This window comes from Empidonax traillii, unplaced genomic scaffold (genome assembly GCF_003031625.1).
Source record: "Empidonax traillii isolate 1590-97213 ecotype Southwest subspecies unplaced genomic scaffold, ASM303162v1 scaffold1691:size291431, whole genome shotgun sequence".
Classification (NCBI taxonomy): domain Eukaryota; kingdom Metazoa; phylum Chordata; class Aves; order Passeriformes; family Tyrannidae; genus Empidonax; species Empidonax traillii.
Window position 1 is genome coordinate 36,220 of NW_020956884.1, and position 15,242 is coordinate 51,461.

At 44.4% G+C, this 15,242-nt stretch overlaps 1 pseudogene; it reads left to right on the forward strand.

The window, feature by feature from the left end:
- Positions 1-3,762: 3,762 nt before the first annotated feature.
- LOC114070797 overlaps positions 3,763-15,242 on the forward strand; it is a 104,061-nt pseudogene continuing 92,581 nt past the window's right edge.

Sequence of the window (15,242 nt, forward strand, 5' to 3'; positions counted from 1 at the left end):
TCTCAACAGAGCAAGATATCTCAGTTAACTGTTTTAGGCCTTGCTCTTATTTCATTCCTTAACATTGCTTCCATGAGGATATGTTCCATTATCTTGCCAGGCACAGAAGTGAGGCTCACTGGTCTGTAGCTCCCCAAATCTTCCTTTCTCCCTTTTTTAAAAATAGGAGCAATGTTTCCCTTTTTCCAGTAACTGGGGACTTCGCATGACCACCATGACTTTTCAAATATGATGGGGAGTGGCTTGGCAACAGCACCAGCTAGTTCCCTCAGGACCCTGGGCTGCATCTCATTAGGTGTCTATTCAGCTTTATCAGGTGGTCTTGAACCTGCTCTTTGTTTACATTGGGAAGGGACTTCACTCCCCCAACCCCAACATAGAGGTTCAGGGACTTGAGAGCTGTGGGAAGCCTGACTGCCAGTGAAGACAAGGCAAAGAACCCATTGAGTACCTCAGCCTTCTCCATATATGTTGTCACCAGTTCTCCCTTCTTGTTTATCATGTGTGTGTATACACTCTCCTTGGCCTTTCTTTTCCGACCTATGTACTTATAGAATCCCTTGTTGTTATTCTTCACACCCCTTGCCAAGTCCCCTTCCATCTATGCCTTAGTTTTCCTGATCCCATTCCTACACATCCGAACCATATCTCAGTACTCTTCCCAGGCCAGACATCCCAGCTTCCACTGCCTGTACATTTCCTTCTTACTCCTCAGTGTGAGGAGCAGGTCCTTGCTCAGCCATGTCAGTTTCCAGCCTGCCTTGCTTGATTTCTTACACATTACAATGAAGAGCTCTTGTACTCTTAAAGAAGTGTCCTTAAAGACTTTACAGTTCTGGTAAACTCCTCTGTTCCTAAGGAAAGTTTCCCAGGGGATCTCATTCACTAATTCTGTAAACAGCTGGAAGTTCTCTCTTCTGAAGTTCAGGGTCCTGACTTTGCTCTTTGCCAGGCCCAAGTTCCCAGAGATCACGAACTGAACCAGGGCATGGTCACTATAGGCTGCCTCCAATCTTAACCTCTTTAATGAGTTCATCTGCATTGGTGAGCACCAGGTCCAGTAACACTTCTCTGGTTATCTAATATCTGGACCAGGAAATTATCCTTGATGCACTTCAGGAGTCTCATGGATTGCTTCAGTTATTTTTGCAGTTTCTTAGTCTATTTTTTACATCTTAATAATAACTGAAAATTATTTAGAGATATAATAAGGAGTAATGGGTTGAGTGTAAGAATAGAGTAAAAATGTAAATAGAGTATAATTCATGTCATATCTACACAACCAAAGTGTCACTACTATTTTTATTTTGAGAAGAAAAAGGAAACATGAATATGCTGGTTAAATTTCCCATTCCTAAGAAACTTAAAAATTACAATCAAATCTGAAAAATGATAAGCAAGGTATTAGATCTTACAGCAACAGTGTTGTTTTAGCTATGTTGGTCTGAAGATGAGTCTTTTATTAGAGTAATGAACAACTTTTTCAGACCTGATGAAATACAGAGAAGCTTGCTTCTTCCTTTTCCATCTACATTTATTAGTCTAAGAAGAGAGATTGCCCATTTGTTAGAACTTCCAATGTCATAAATCTCTTTTATTAGAAAACTTCTTTGCTATTTGCAATTGGTAATTTGGATTTCCAAAACACAAATTTAACAAGTGGCAGATTTATAAGGTCTTACTCAATGACCTGATGTTGGGAGGGATGGGTTAAAAGTGGAAGACTGTTGAGGAGGACTGTAAATTGCTCAAGTGACCTTGCAGCTGGGAATAACTCTTGATAAAACTGTGTGAACAGCAGGCCAGTGATCCTCTGGCATGGACTGAGTTTAATGGTGCCTGCATCTCAGCTTGTGTAGCTCTGCTCAGGTGTTGCTTTGGGGATCTCCTGGTTAGAGAGGTTGTCCTGGCTGCCTGCCTGTGTCAACTCACACACATCCTGCCAAGAAATGACCTCTACAACTTCCTCGGATGTCAGCAGGAATGAGACATTCTTTCCAAACTCAGCAGTCAGAATCTCCACAACTTCTTACATCTCAAGCTTGAGCAGCATAGATAAAATTATGCATGACATTTCCATGGTTTCAAAACGACACAGATTTCTATATATTTATTACTTTCTCATGATTGGAAAGAGGCTGAAAGAAAACAATATGTATGACTGTATCATTTCCTTTCAGACTTTATTGGGCACTTTGCAAACACTGGAGAGATGCAGTCTTTGCCCCAAAGAGCTTGTGGTCTGTAGAACAAGACTCATTCTTCCTAGTCTACATTGGACAAAGTTTAAAAATTAACTTTAATACAGCAAATGTTAACAAAGTCCTCACAAAGGTCTGAGTGGATAAATGCTGTACTTTGACCAAATTGAAACTGAAAATATACTTTTAAATACTTGTCTTCAATATAAGAGAAACAAAAATAACAGTTCAAATAAAGTATCAATATTTTAGCTAATTCTTACACCTAAACACTATTGACATCTTACTTTTTAAAAGAATTTTTAAAGAATTTGTGAGCTAAGTCACAGGAAGAAAAAGAAAAGCAATTTAGAAATAGTAATATATAGAGATGGCCTGCAAATACTTTATTTACGTGAGAAATACTGCTTTAGTGATTGTGAATACTACTATACTTGGTTAAATGATGGGTCTAGAGGAAAAAGACATAATATGCCTAATCCTCACGCCCTGCAAAAGATTTTATTTTAAACCTTGTAATCAGCTGCACTTTATCCATTTGAGTACTGATGAAAGAAATTATGTTACTCAGTAAAACGTTAGGAAAATCTCATTCCCTAACTATTGTACCAATTAGTCTTTATAGTATGGAATTGTATGAACTTTCTTAAGATATATATATATTTACATTGTATACTGCACAGTTATTGTTAAGTAAGCATGACTTAAAGGACCCCAGCTCATTGCAAAGAGACAGTCCCCACCCTGAAGGATACAGGATACCCCTGGACTACTGAGAGATAACACCAGCATCCTAGCATCTTATTTTCTGGCATCATAGATAAGTAACTGTAGCAAGACTGAGTCCAGGGATGCTTAGATCAAGAAAGAAGCAGATGGATGATGATGCCTATTGTGGTTTAACCCCAGCTGGTAACTAAGCACCTCGCAGCCACTCGTTCACTCCCTCGTGGTGGGATGGGGGAGAGAATCAGATGAGTAAAAGTGAGAAAACTCGTGGGTTGAGATAAAGACAGTTTAATAGGTAAAGCAAAAGCTGCATATACAAGAATTTACATCTACAGGTTTACTCATGCCAGGCAAATTAATCGCAGCCAGGCCTAGGCAGGTACACAGCCATCCCAGTACTTCCACAGAGCCCACCCCAGGCAAGGTCGAAAGATTGCTCTGCCAGTGTGCAACCCCCCCCCGTGATGGAACCCGCGGGCCCAAGAGCACCCTTCAGCGGGCACGGGCGCGGGCACTCACATTTGCAAGCCTCTCCCCCTAGTTCTCCGTTCCCGTCTTGTCCTACGAGGAGAGACAGCGGAGAAGGAGGGAGGAAGGCGGACACACACGACCCCGACAATGCGAGAGACTGGCACCACGCCAGTCCAACCATGGCGATACTACTCTACAGCAACAGGAAAACAGCAAACTGCGACAACGTAGGCGCGCATACTATCCTTTTTCCCCCTCCTTCCCTTCCTAGCTCTTCAGATCACATGTCGCGAGGAGGCGTGGGTTAATGTATCACGTGAGAGCAGGAGGGTGGGGCTGATGACTCAGGCCGGAGGGGAAGATGGCGGCGGAGACAGAGTCTTTACCATTGGCGGGTCTACGTTCCACCGACTCTGAGGTGCTGGAGGATGGCAAGAACATCTTTGCTAGCTCCGTGTCTACCTTGGAGGTGAGAACCCGCCCGTCCTGCAGCCACCCTCTCTCCTTCCCTGGTGCAGTCTGTTACTGTGGGGCCCAGTCGTTGCACAGACCCCTGTGGTGGAGTTTGACGGTGCCGGTGCCCATCGGGCGCTCCCTGACTACCGGGGGTTCCTTCCCACCCCCATCTCGGCCTCGAGCTGCTGCCCTCGCCGCTTTCTTTTCTGGGAGCGGCGGTTCCTTGGCCCTTGTCTTTTGGTGTGGAGAGTTTCCTCGCCAGGAGCCCTCAGGGGCCGTCTGCCCCGCGTGGACTCGGCTGTTCCCCCGAAGACTGTCTTCTGTAAAAAAAAAAAAAAAAGCCCCTCGGAAAAGTCTTTCTCCAAGTATCACACCTGCAATTGTTCAGAGAAATCAAGAGTCCAGAAGTCCTAAAAATGTGTGGTGCATACATCTATAAATCACTCTTGCTTTCCATGTCAAGAGTCTAATAAGTAAACTCCATTACAACTGAATGTGTAAATACTTCCTAGTTCTGAAAAATGCTTATGTCTTCATGAAAGCGGGAACTTTTATCTTAGTTGTAGCCATATTTCACCTCTACTAGGCTCTTATGGAAAAACTTTGTTCTCCCTGTACACAGTTATCCATTTAAAAAGAAAATTGTTTTCCTCTTCCTGAAGAGTTTCCTGTCCCTGGTGTGTATTTCTTTGTTTTGTGCTGACTGTTGTCTGTCCTTAAAATGTCAGTAAGAGGCTCTTAAATGTTTTTTTTAAAGACACTTGCCTTCTCTGAAGTAGCTCTAAAAGGTTGGTTTGTTTTTTTTTTTCTTTTTATAGATAATTTGTGCAATGCTACCAAAAAATTGTGGAAAAATATTATGAAGCAATAACAAATTATGTGATTTGTTCACCTGCAGTTGTCAAAAACTATTTTAATAGACTTCTGCACAACTGTGTGTGGTACAGGGTGTATTATTGGAGTCTGGTTTTGTACTTTCAGAAAAACCAATAAAACATAAATAATTTCTTTATTGATGTTCTCTTGAATTAAACCCTCAAGAGATGTCATAGAATTAATGCCTAAGATACAGTCTAACAATGAAAAGTCCTCATCTTAATGATTAAAAATAGTTACTGAAAAGTTCTATAACTGGAAAAAAAGTAGAAGAAATGCACTTTGTATTGAGTGGTTTGGTCAACAGCTCTGTTGTGCTGCTTTGATTTTGTAGTCAGTTTATTTGGAAGAAAGTAGTTAAATAGGAAAGAGCAGCCTCATTGCTTAGAGACACTTTGAAGATAGAGCATTTTTTTACTTTTAATCAAGTAGAGCGCTTAGGAAAGAACCTTGCTCTTGTGAATTTCTAGTAAATTTGGAAGGAAGAGGCCACAAAGATTGAGTTTGAACTTCTCCCTAGCTTAAAGCTAGATTGTTTAATTTAAACGTACAGGGTACCTTAGTCCAGAGAAGAATGACTGTCATGGTGTGGGTCTAATTAAACTTATGCATTTGAGTGTTGTTGTAGTCCTATAATGTTCATCAAGTAGCTGTTTCTAAATGGCATTGACAGCTCTACTAAAATGAAAACAGAGCTGACTTAATCCTGATCATATGTTTGTTGGTTAACTAGAGAGGAGAGTATGGCAGGTGACAGTGAGGTCCAAAGCCAATTTATGTGAAAGTTACGGTGCTTTGAGAGGGTTCCTAACTATTTTAATATTGGAGCTGTTACCTTGCTTTTTGTGTGATTAATTTCTGTTCTTGCCTCCCTCCTTTTTTTTTTTCCCCTCCTCCCTGCTTTTTGCCCCCCTTTTTCCCCTCCTTCCTCCTCTTTTTTCCTTGCCTTCATTCTTTTTGCACCTGACAGAAGACATGCTGTTCTGTTTTTACCTATAATTTGGCTAAGCTAAGCAGTGGAATAGCTGTAAGACTGCTAATAATTCTTCCAAATAGCTTCAGTGTTAGCATTTGTTTTATAAGAGGAGATTTTGTTAACTCACCTAACATTGTTCCAACAAAATATAAATTTCATGTATATTGTGAAAAGTAAAAATGAAATTTTGAAATTTCTTGTGGCTGCAAGCAGTTGTGTATTGTTTGAATGGAGCTAACTTGTCACTTAATCTCTGAAAAACTAGTAAGAAATGCTTAGAGACTTTTTTCTACATAGAAAAATTAATAAAAATCTAAATATAAGCCTTTCCAAAAGGACCTTCATAATCAAACTACATTCAGAATGCTATCAAACCTATTCTAGGTATTTCTGTAGCAGTTTTTAATGTAAATGAAACTTGAGGTAATGGTTTGGGGTTTTTTTCCTGACAGAAAGTAAAAGAGCTGCTGACTAGTTTGTATCCTTTGTTCATTGTTATTGTAGGAAATGGAAATTGCTGACTGATCTTCCTTTCTGTACATCTTGCTTTGTTTCTTTGCAATGAAAGAATGTTTATTGCAATACTTATATACTGATATGTGACAACTGGTTCTCTGCTATTTCACTTTTTTTTTTTTTTTAACAGTCAAATCCTTCATTTCCAGAGCCAGCAAGTCTTCCTACAAAATACCTCAGCACAAACTCTAATGGTCCAAAGCCAGCAGATGTCATGCCAGATGATGATAAAGAAGACTTCTTTACTGGCAACTCCTTTTTTTTTCTTCTAATGTGGCTGCATAGACTCTTCCTCTTGGACTTCAAGGGGTGTGCTTTTGTGAGGAGGAAAACCTTTTAATGCTGTAAAAGGTAATTTCCATATCTATAAGAAAATGTGAAGCAGTACCCTTGCAATGGAAACTCTGATTTTAAGCTTAAGCAAGTTAATATTGTAAATCTTAAATGTTGTTCAACCTGTTGAAGATATACTTTCTAGAAAATTCATTAAGTAATATTTTCCTTTGGATATTAGGAGTATCACTAGCCTTTGTCAATCATTCTTTATTGGTTTCAATGATCACCTATTTAACTGAAGTCTTATGATCTTCTGCAATATACTGTCATTTATGGATGTGAAATAATTTGCAAGGAAAGTGACATACTATAAAAACAGCTGAGCAAAACATTTGTGCAAAGTTTGTTTACTGTTGTTAACGGATCTAGCTACTGCTTGAATATTACTAGAAAATGTTTTGTAGTGTAGCCTTTTCATTGTGAACTGCAAGTTGAAGACTTAATCTTGCTTATTAAGGAAATTAAAGTGATATGTGACTTAGGGGTAGATGAGTCTTGTTTAAATTTCAGTAGTAAATTAAAATTGGGGATTTTTTTCACCAAATTTGTGTGTTGTCATCTCAGCAGTAAACACTTTATTACACTTGACAATACATATTTTTAAAATGGAATTATTAAGAATTACATACTGAAGTAATGGCACTTTGAGAAGCTTATTTGTTAGAAAAGTTAAGTGTCTTAAGATCTTTACAGTGATGTACAGGATTTTTTCTCGTGAGACTCTAGCTGTAGTTAAGTTTGATTACTAAATACAGGTTTGTCTGTGATATGTACTGTCACTGCATAGTGTGGCAATATTAGTGTTGTGATTTTGTACTGGGTCAATTTGCTTTCACACTCTCCACACAATTACTGTAAGTTGAGAGAAGGTTTATGCAGACAAAAGAGATTTGATTTGGGAAAATAATATGAACATTTATTACTAACAAGCTAAAACTAAAGAACTATATCTACAACAATTTTACTTAAGTAAAAGTACTATGTATTACAGAAATACTTCTCCCCCCTTTATATCAGTCCAAGGAGGAAAAGCAGTTTCTTTCTCCATTCTCAGAGCTCCAGGTCTCTTCAATAATTCTGCAGCACTCTCGTCGCAGCTGGAACTCTTTTTTCTCTTGCTCTGTGTTAGCCTCCAAGGTTAGGCCTACCCCCCTCCTGGGCTAAGACCAGAGGCTGGGGGTTACCCAGGTCCTGAACGTTTTTTTCTTCCATGGGCTTGCAAGGGGACACTTGCCTACCATGGATCTTCTTCCACAGGGTTACAGGGGATAATAGCTTATGAGTCCACCCCTGTTTCTTGTGGAGGTCCCTCCCCACAGGAGAACAGTCCTTGATAGACCTTTCCGGCATGGGTCTAGCATGGATCCCACACATGGATCCCAACATCCCTACTCGAGCCATTTTCTGCTCCAGCGTAGGTTCTCTCAGGGTCAAATTTCCAGCACCAGCAGCATGGATCTCTCTCTGAGATTCCAAGCTTACCCAAACCGTCTTCGCTCTGGCGTAAGCTTCTCTCTCAGGGTCATAAATTTTCAACAGGACTCTGTCTCATTTCAGTCCCTCTCATGAAGTCTCAACTCCCTGATATATTCACAAGCTCCTCTGTGAGCCGCATGAAGGTCTACTCACTCCAACAAACTTCCAAAGGTGGCAGGGATTATTTTTCAGTCTTTTCTCTGCTGAAGGGAGAGAGTGAAAGGGGGGAGAAGCAGGCCCCCCTTTGCACTTCTCTCTCCTGCTGCAGCTCTGGCCTTGAACACTTCGTTATCTCTTTGCTAGAATTCTTCTGCAGCAGTTTCTGTCCAAGTAGTCAGTCCTCTAAAGTTTTTTTTTTCTTCACTCTCTTACAAGAGAGAAGGGGGGCTTCAGTGCCGTACCTGCCCCTGACCCAGGGGAGGAGGGGGCCTTGACCCACCTCGGGGCCTGCCGCCGCCTCTCCTACATGGCTGCCGCTCCTAATTTCAACTGTGCAACCAACCTTCCATTTTCTTAAATATGTAATTAGCAAAGGCATTACTGAGAGTTTTGATTGGTCTTTTTGTCCGGAAATCCATCTGGAAAAAACCATCCTCAGCCCCAGGGATTAGTTGGCTGGGCAAAACCACGACAAGTTAATTACTTGTTCCTCTGATGGTAATAGACCATGTTTTATTATGTAATAATATTCAACTTTGTGTGTGTCTAAAAACAGTAGACAAGTTAAAGCCTTGTTTTCTACCGTATAACCATTTATAGTTGTCCCAGTCCTTTTTTATAGTTATGAAGACTGATAATTCAGATCATATTGCAAGCTGGAGGGTATTTTTATTTATTGAAAAACTTTATTATAAAAAAAAAAGGTGAGAAACCAACCTATATGATCAATCTTGGCATTTCACTAGGGCAAGATTTGGGCTCTAATATTAGACAGTACTGGATGTTTTGGAGAGACATGTATGAAAGTTTTGATAAGTAATTGGTCAATGACACTTATTTTTAATCCTTGATCAGTCTCTAGTTTGATGTTGGTTTTCTACAGTCTATTTTTCCTTACATGAATTATGGTTGCTGTCACAATTACAGGTATAGGAGCATGTACTATTCAAGAAAGGAGATGTAATGTTTAGAATATATTGTGTGCCAGAACATGGTTTTAAATACTTCTCAATGCTAAAGCTTTTCCTATTAGTGAGTCAGTTGGCAGTCTGCTTTGAATGCATTCCTAATCTTATCTTTGTTTGTACCCTGATGTAATTATTTTAAAATAAAGTTTCTAGCATTTAGTTCTGGGCTGCTTTATATAGATAAGTATATACATGTGTCCATTACCTTTGTTCTCAACTTATCAAACATATATATGCAAACTTGCATATATTTGAACTTACATTCTAAAAGCGTCTTAAGCAAGTTTATTGATTAGTTTGCGAACTCTCTAAAACAGTCTTAAGAGAAATGGAAAATAATTAAGAATTCAGTGATCATCTTAGTTTTGTATTTTTACAAAACCTCATGAGAATTCCATGGGCCCACTTCTCGAGTTTGTCCAGGTTCCTCTGGATGGCATCCTGTCTTTCAGGTGTGTCAACCACACCACTCAGTTTGGTGTCATCTGCAAATTTGCTGCAGGTGCACTCAATCCCTTCATCTATGTCATTAATGTCACTGGTCCTAATATGGACCCCTGAGGGACATTATATAATATTGTATATACTACCCATTACTGGTCTTTCACGTAGGGGGGGATGAAGTGGCAACACGTAGTCCAAGGGCAATCAAAAAGGATTTCATGGTCTTGGGATGGTTGGGGAGGGAACCTAGGGCACAAGTTATATTCTCCTCTATACTTCCAGTTGAAGGCAGCAACACTGAAAGAAACAGATGAGCCCAGTATTAATGCATGGCTCTGTGGCTGGTGTCACCGCCAAAATTTTGGGATTTTTGACAATGGGATGGCCTATGCAGCACTGAGCATGCTGGCATCAGACAGGATTCACCTTTTCTCAGCAAGGGAGGAGAGTCTTTGCTTGGGAACTAGCAGGGCCCATTGGCAGGGCTTTAAAACTAGATGTGATGGGGGAGGGAGACAATATCAGACTTGTCCCTGGCAAGCTATGGGATGAGAGGCAAAGGTTAGAGGGACAGGGTGCTAGCAAGGGCCCTCTGCCGCCGACTCTGAAATATGCTGGCCACACTGGAGCATACTTGCAGTCTTATGGAGTCAAGCCAGGGACTCCTGACATAACAGAAGCAAACAGGGAAACACCAGGGAAATCTCAAAGGAATTCTGGGGTATTCCTCTAGGAAGGCGACACGTCCGACAGCCCAGCTGAGGCGCCTCTACACCAATGCACACAGCATGAGCAACGAACAGGGGGGGTTGGAAGCCAGCATGCTGCTAGAAAGCTACGACCTTGTTGCCATTACTGAAGCTAGGCAGGATGAATCCCATGACTGGAGTGTGACTGTTGATGGTTACAGGCTGTTCAGAAGAGACAGGGGAGAAAGGAGGGATGGAGGGGTTGCCCTCTACATCAAGAGGCGTGTTGAGTGTGAAGAGTTGCAGGTTGATAGCCTGTGTGTCAGAATTAGAGACCGAGGCAACAAAGGGAACCTCAAGGGGAGCCTGTTGACGAAGCCTTCTTGCTCCAGATACAGGAGGCATCGTGCTTGTAAGCTCTTGTCCTGCTGGGGGACTTCAACCACCCAGACATCTGTTGGAAAATAGCACAGTGAGCTGTAGGCAATCCAGGAGAGTCCTGGAATGCATGGAGAATAACTTCCTAAACCAGGTCCTACCAGAGGGGATATGATACTGGATATGATGATCACCAATGCAAGTGAGCTAATTGGGGATGTGTATTGGGTTTCTGTGGCCAGGTCTTGGTGGGGGGGGGCTACAGGGGTGGTTTCTGTTAGAAGCTGCTAGGAGCTTCCCCCTGTGTCTTGTAGAGCCAGTGCCAGCCAGCTCCAGGATGGACCTGCTGCTGGCCAAGGCTGAGCCAATTAGGAATGGTAGTAATGCCTCCGTGATAACATATTTAAGAAGAGAAAGAAAGTTATTGTGCAGATGCAAATTGCAGCTGGGGAAGAGCGGAATGAGAACATGTGCACAACAATGTAGGTCAGTGGAGAAAGAAGGGGAGGAGGTACTCCACGAGCTGGAGCTGAGGTTCCCTGCAGCACATGGTGCAGACCATGGTGAGGCAGGCTGTCCCCATGCAGCCCATGGAGGACCACCTGGGTGCAGAGATCCATCTGCAGCCTGTGGAGGAGCTCATGCTGGAGTGGGTGGATGCCTGAAGGAGGCTGTGACCCCATGGGAGGCCCATGCTGGAGCAGGGTCCTGGCAGGGACGTACCTGCAGCCTGTGGAGAGAGGAGCCCATGCTGGAGCAGGATTTCCCTGGTAGGACTTGTGGCCATGTGGGGGACCTATGCTGGACCAGCTTGTTCGTGAAGGACTGCACCCCATGGAGAAGTGAACCACATAATAGCAGTTTTGTGAAGAACTGTTGCCTGTGGGATGGACTCATGCCAGAGAGGTTTGTGAAGGACAGTCTCCTGTGGGAGGGACCCCACGGGAGCAGGGGAAGGACTCTCCCTGAGCAGCAGCAGCAGAAACAACAACTGACCATAACCAAAGTCTCTGGACTTTGGCATCAGTGCTTGCAGCGAGCAGAATGTCATCCATGTAGCAGATAGCATCTGGAAAGGCAGACCTGATGGGAGAAAGGATGTTGGAGATGAAATGCTGGCAGATGGTGGGGCTATTTTTCATCCCTTGAGGGAGAACAGCCCATTGATAGCGTCGGAGAGGCTCTGCCATGTTCAGTATTGGAAGGGAAAAGGCAAATTTCTCCTGGTCTGCAGGATGCAAAGGAATAGAGAAAAAACAATCTTGGATGTCAATAATAACAATAGGCCAGTCTTTTGGGATCATGGCTGCTGAAGGCATCCCTGGTTGTAAGGCTCCCATCGGCTTGATGACGGCATTAATGGCTCAAAGGTCATGGAGTAGTCTCCATTTACCTGAGGATTTTTTGATACAAAAGATGGGAGAATTCCAGGGGCTAGTAGATGGAGTGATGTGGCCCAGTTTTAATTGTTCGTGGACTAAGTCTTGTAAGATAGAGAGTCTTTCTCCTCTAACTGGCCACTGGTCTACCCAGATTGGGGAGGAGGTAACCCATTCCAGGCGAAGTGGCTGGCTGTGTCCAGTGGCCGTTAGGACAAATTTGAGGTGAGGACAACACCCCATTGGTCCAAAATGTCTCTTCCCCATAGGGTAAAGGGGAGGTTTAAAATGTATGGCCTGGTTGTAGCCACTTGGTTTTCAGGGTTGGTTACCTGAATGATGTCTTGACTTTGTATGGGAGTCTGTGGACCGCCTATACCTGTGATTTCGGTGTCACTTTTTGTTGTGGTCCAGTGTGTAGGCCAGTCATTTGATCTTATAATTGTCATATCTGTGCCCGTATCCAGCATTCCACTAAACGTGATCTCCTGGTTTGCTGTTGGAGAGTAAAGGTGACATGTTAGCATGGGCCGGTTGTGGGAAATCTGTTTGGCCCAGTTTACCATGAGGTGGTCTCCTCGGGCGCAGTCTTCTAGGAGTTGCAGAGGCTGCAGTCGAGCTTGTGGAACATCGGTGTATAGTCGAGCTGGAAGAGAAGAAGCTTGGACATTTATGGTTAGAGTATGTGGATTCAGGTTAGACAGTATTTCTGGGACAAAAATTATCCCTTTGTCACGGCATTCTTAGTGTGTAGTCAGTAGGAATTTGTCATTTTTGTTTAGGATTTGGTTTGGACGAACAGAGACTGCTATGATGTCAGGTGTCTCTAGGATTATGTTGTCTGTGGGAAATAAAAGGATTTCTGGCAAGTCATTAGTGGATGGAGGTTCAGGACTCTTGGGGTCTTCACATGGCCCTTCACGCTCTATCCTCCGTTTCCCTGGACGATATGTTGAGGCTGCTGGTTATAGGTTCGGCTGGTGTTTTCTCCTCCTTTGGATCGGATAGAATCCCCATCTTTGGTGAAAGTGGAGTGGCAAAAGCGTGCCCAGTGATACCCCTTCTTGCATTTGGGACACAGAGTCTTAGGAAACTTGGGGGTAGGATCTGGGTTAGGGCAATCTCTTGCAAAGTGTCCTGGTTGCTGGCATTTGTAGCACACACTATTAGCTTTTTCTGCTTCCATGATTGCTTCTTTGATGGCTTGTACCCTTACTGGTTCTGCTTCAATTAATGCATCTGCTATTATTTTACTTTTAAACTTACTTGAGCCAATTTCCTTACAGGCTTGTATCATGGACATGAGTGTGGGGTCAACCAGTGATCGGAGGACAGGTTGACAGTCTGGGTTCGCTTGCTCTATGGCTAATTGGATAAACAGAGCATCTTGAGCCTCTAAAGATTTCACTTGCCTAGCTATTGCTTCCCTCAGTCTGGTGGCAAAGTCATAAAAGGGTTCTTTAGGGCCTTGCTGGATGTGCGCAAACAAGGGAGAAGTGGTCGTGGCCTCAGCCACAGCCTTGATGGCTTCTAAAGCTAGGCTTTTTGTTTTATCTAGTCTTCCAAAGGGCACTCGTGTCTGCATTCTGTTTGAGTAGTACGGACCTTCCCCATACAGTTCATTAATTAAGTCTTGCACATGTACACGCAGTGCATGGTGTGAATTTTCAGCATATTGCCTGATAAGTTTTTTCCATTCTTGTTCAAAGAGGGAATATTGCATTAGGTTTAAAAGCCCTTTGGTAATTACTCTAATGTCAGTTGGTGTCAGGGTGTATGCTGCAAATAAAGAATCCAGCATGCCAGAGACAAAAGGAGAATTCAATCCATAGTCTGTAACTGCCTTCTTTGCATCCCGTAGGATGGGGTATGGGACCGGTTCCCATAGGGGTTCTCGGTTATTTTCTCGGAAAAACGGGAAAACTTTCATTAATTCCAGGTCCCCTGCATCTTCTGCCTGCTTACGAGGACCCTGCCACTTGTTCTCAGAGACAGGATAGTCACTGTCTGTGTCGCTGCAGGCTGGGGTGTCAGCGCAGTCAGAGCTATGCAGGCTTCGGCCCCTCCCCCCGGGGAACCTGACTATGCGTGGTTGCGGGGAAGGAGGGGGGGTGGAGTCAGGGCTGACATCATCCCGGGGTGGGGGCGTGGTTAGCTGTTTCACGCGGTTCGGGGCGGAGAGGGAGCTCTCGGCTCCATCTTGTGAGCTCGGTGGGCGGGGTTTGTTAGTTTTCGAGGGCTTTTTGAACTGAAGAGAAGGGCTTCCCCCGCTATGTTCGGCATGTCTCTGTTTTTTCAAATGGGGAAGTATCAAACGCCAGGACACGAGCGAGAGACCTGCAGCCTTATCGCCCTGTTCGAAGGCGTGTGCCAGCGTCTCTCCCAGCTGATACCACTGGCGGTAGGTTAGTAATTCTGTGGAGATTAGTTTGTTTTTGGAGAGCCATTTCGTTAAAACTTTGAGGGATTTTTTATCTAACGGAAGTCCCTCAAATAGCATTAGAGCTTTAATGCGTTCGTAAAACTGCTTCTCTGAATTAGAAAGTTTATTTCCCATAGTTTAGGGTAAAAAGGGGTTCAGGGATCACTCACTCAAATCCACAGCGGGGGTCCAGGCGCGGATGGCTGGATCGGGGCTGCACTGCGTGTTCCAGCGGCGTGTTCGGTGGCGTGGGGGCCGCAGCAGGCAGCGGCAGGCACGCCGGTCCCGCAGCGGCAGCGGTGCTGTCGGTCCCGCGGCGGCACGCCGGTCCCGCGGCGGCACGCCTCGCCTCCGGCAGCGGTGCCAAGGCTGCGCGAACCGGGCTGCTTTCGGCAGCGGCCGCTTGGATTCTGGCGGGGGGGGAGGGGGGGGCGGCGCCGGCTCACGGCTCGGCGGGCTGGCTGCATGCAGCGTCTCGGAGCGGCGGCAGCGGCAGGCGGCCGCACAGCTTTTGGAGCCAGGGCGGCTGGGGTCAGGGCGGCCGCGGTCCCGGGGCGGGAGTTGGTGCCGCGGGGTCCGACGGCGGCAGCGGCGGGGGGGCCGGGCGGGGCCTCGAGCTACGCTCCGCGCGGCGCGAGCCGAGGGAAGCCCCTGGCGCGTGAGTCCGCCGTTCCGGCCGGGGTCGGGGGGCTCCCGCAGGGCGGCTGCGTGGGCGGCAGGGACGGCAACTGCGACCGGTGCTGCACTGGCCGTGCAGCTTTTCGGA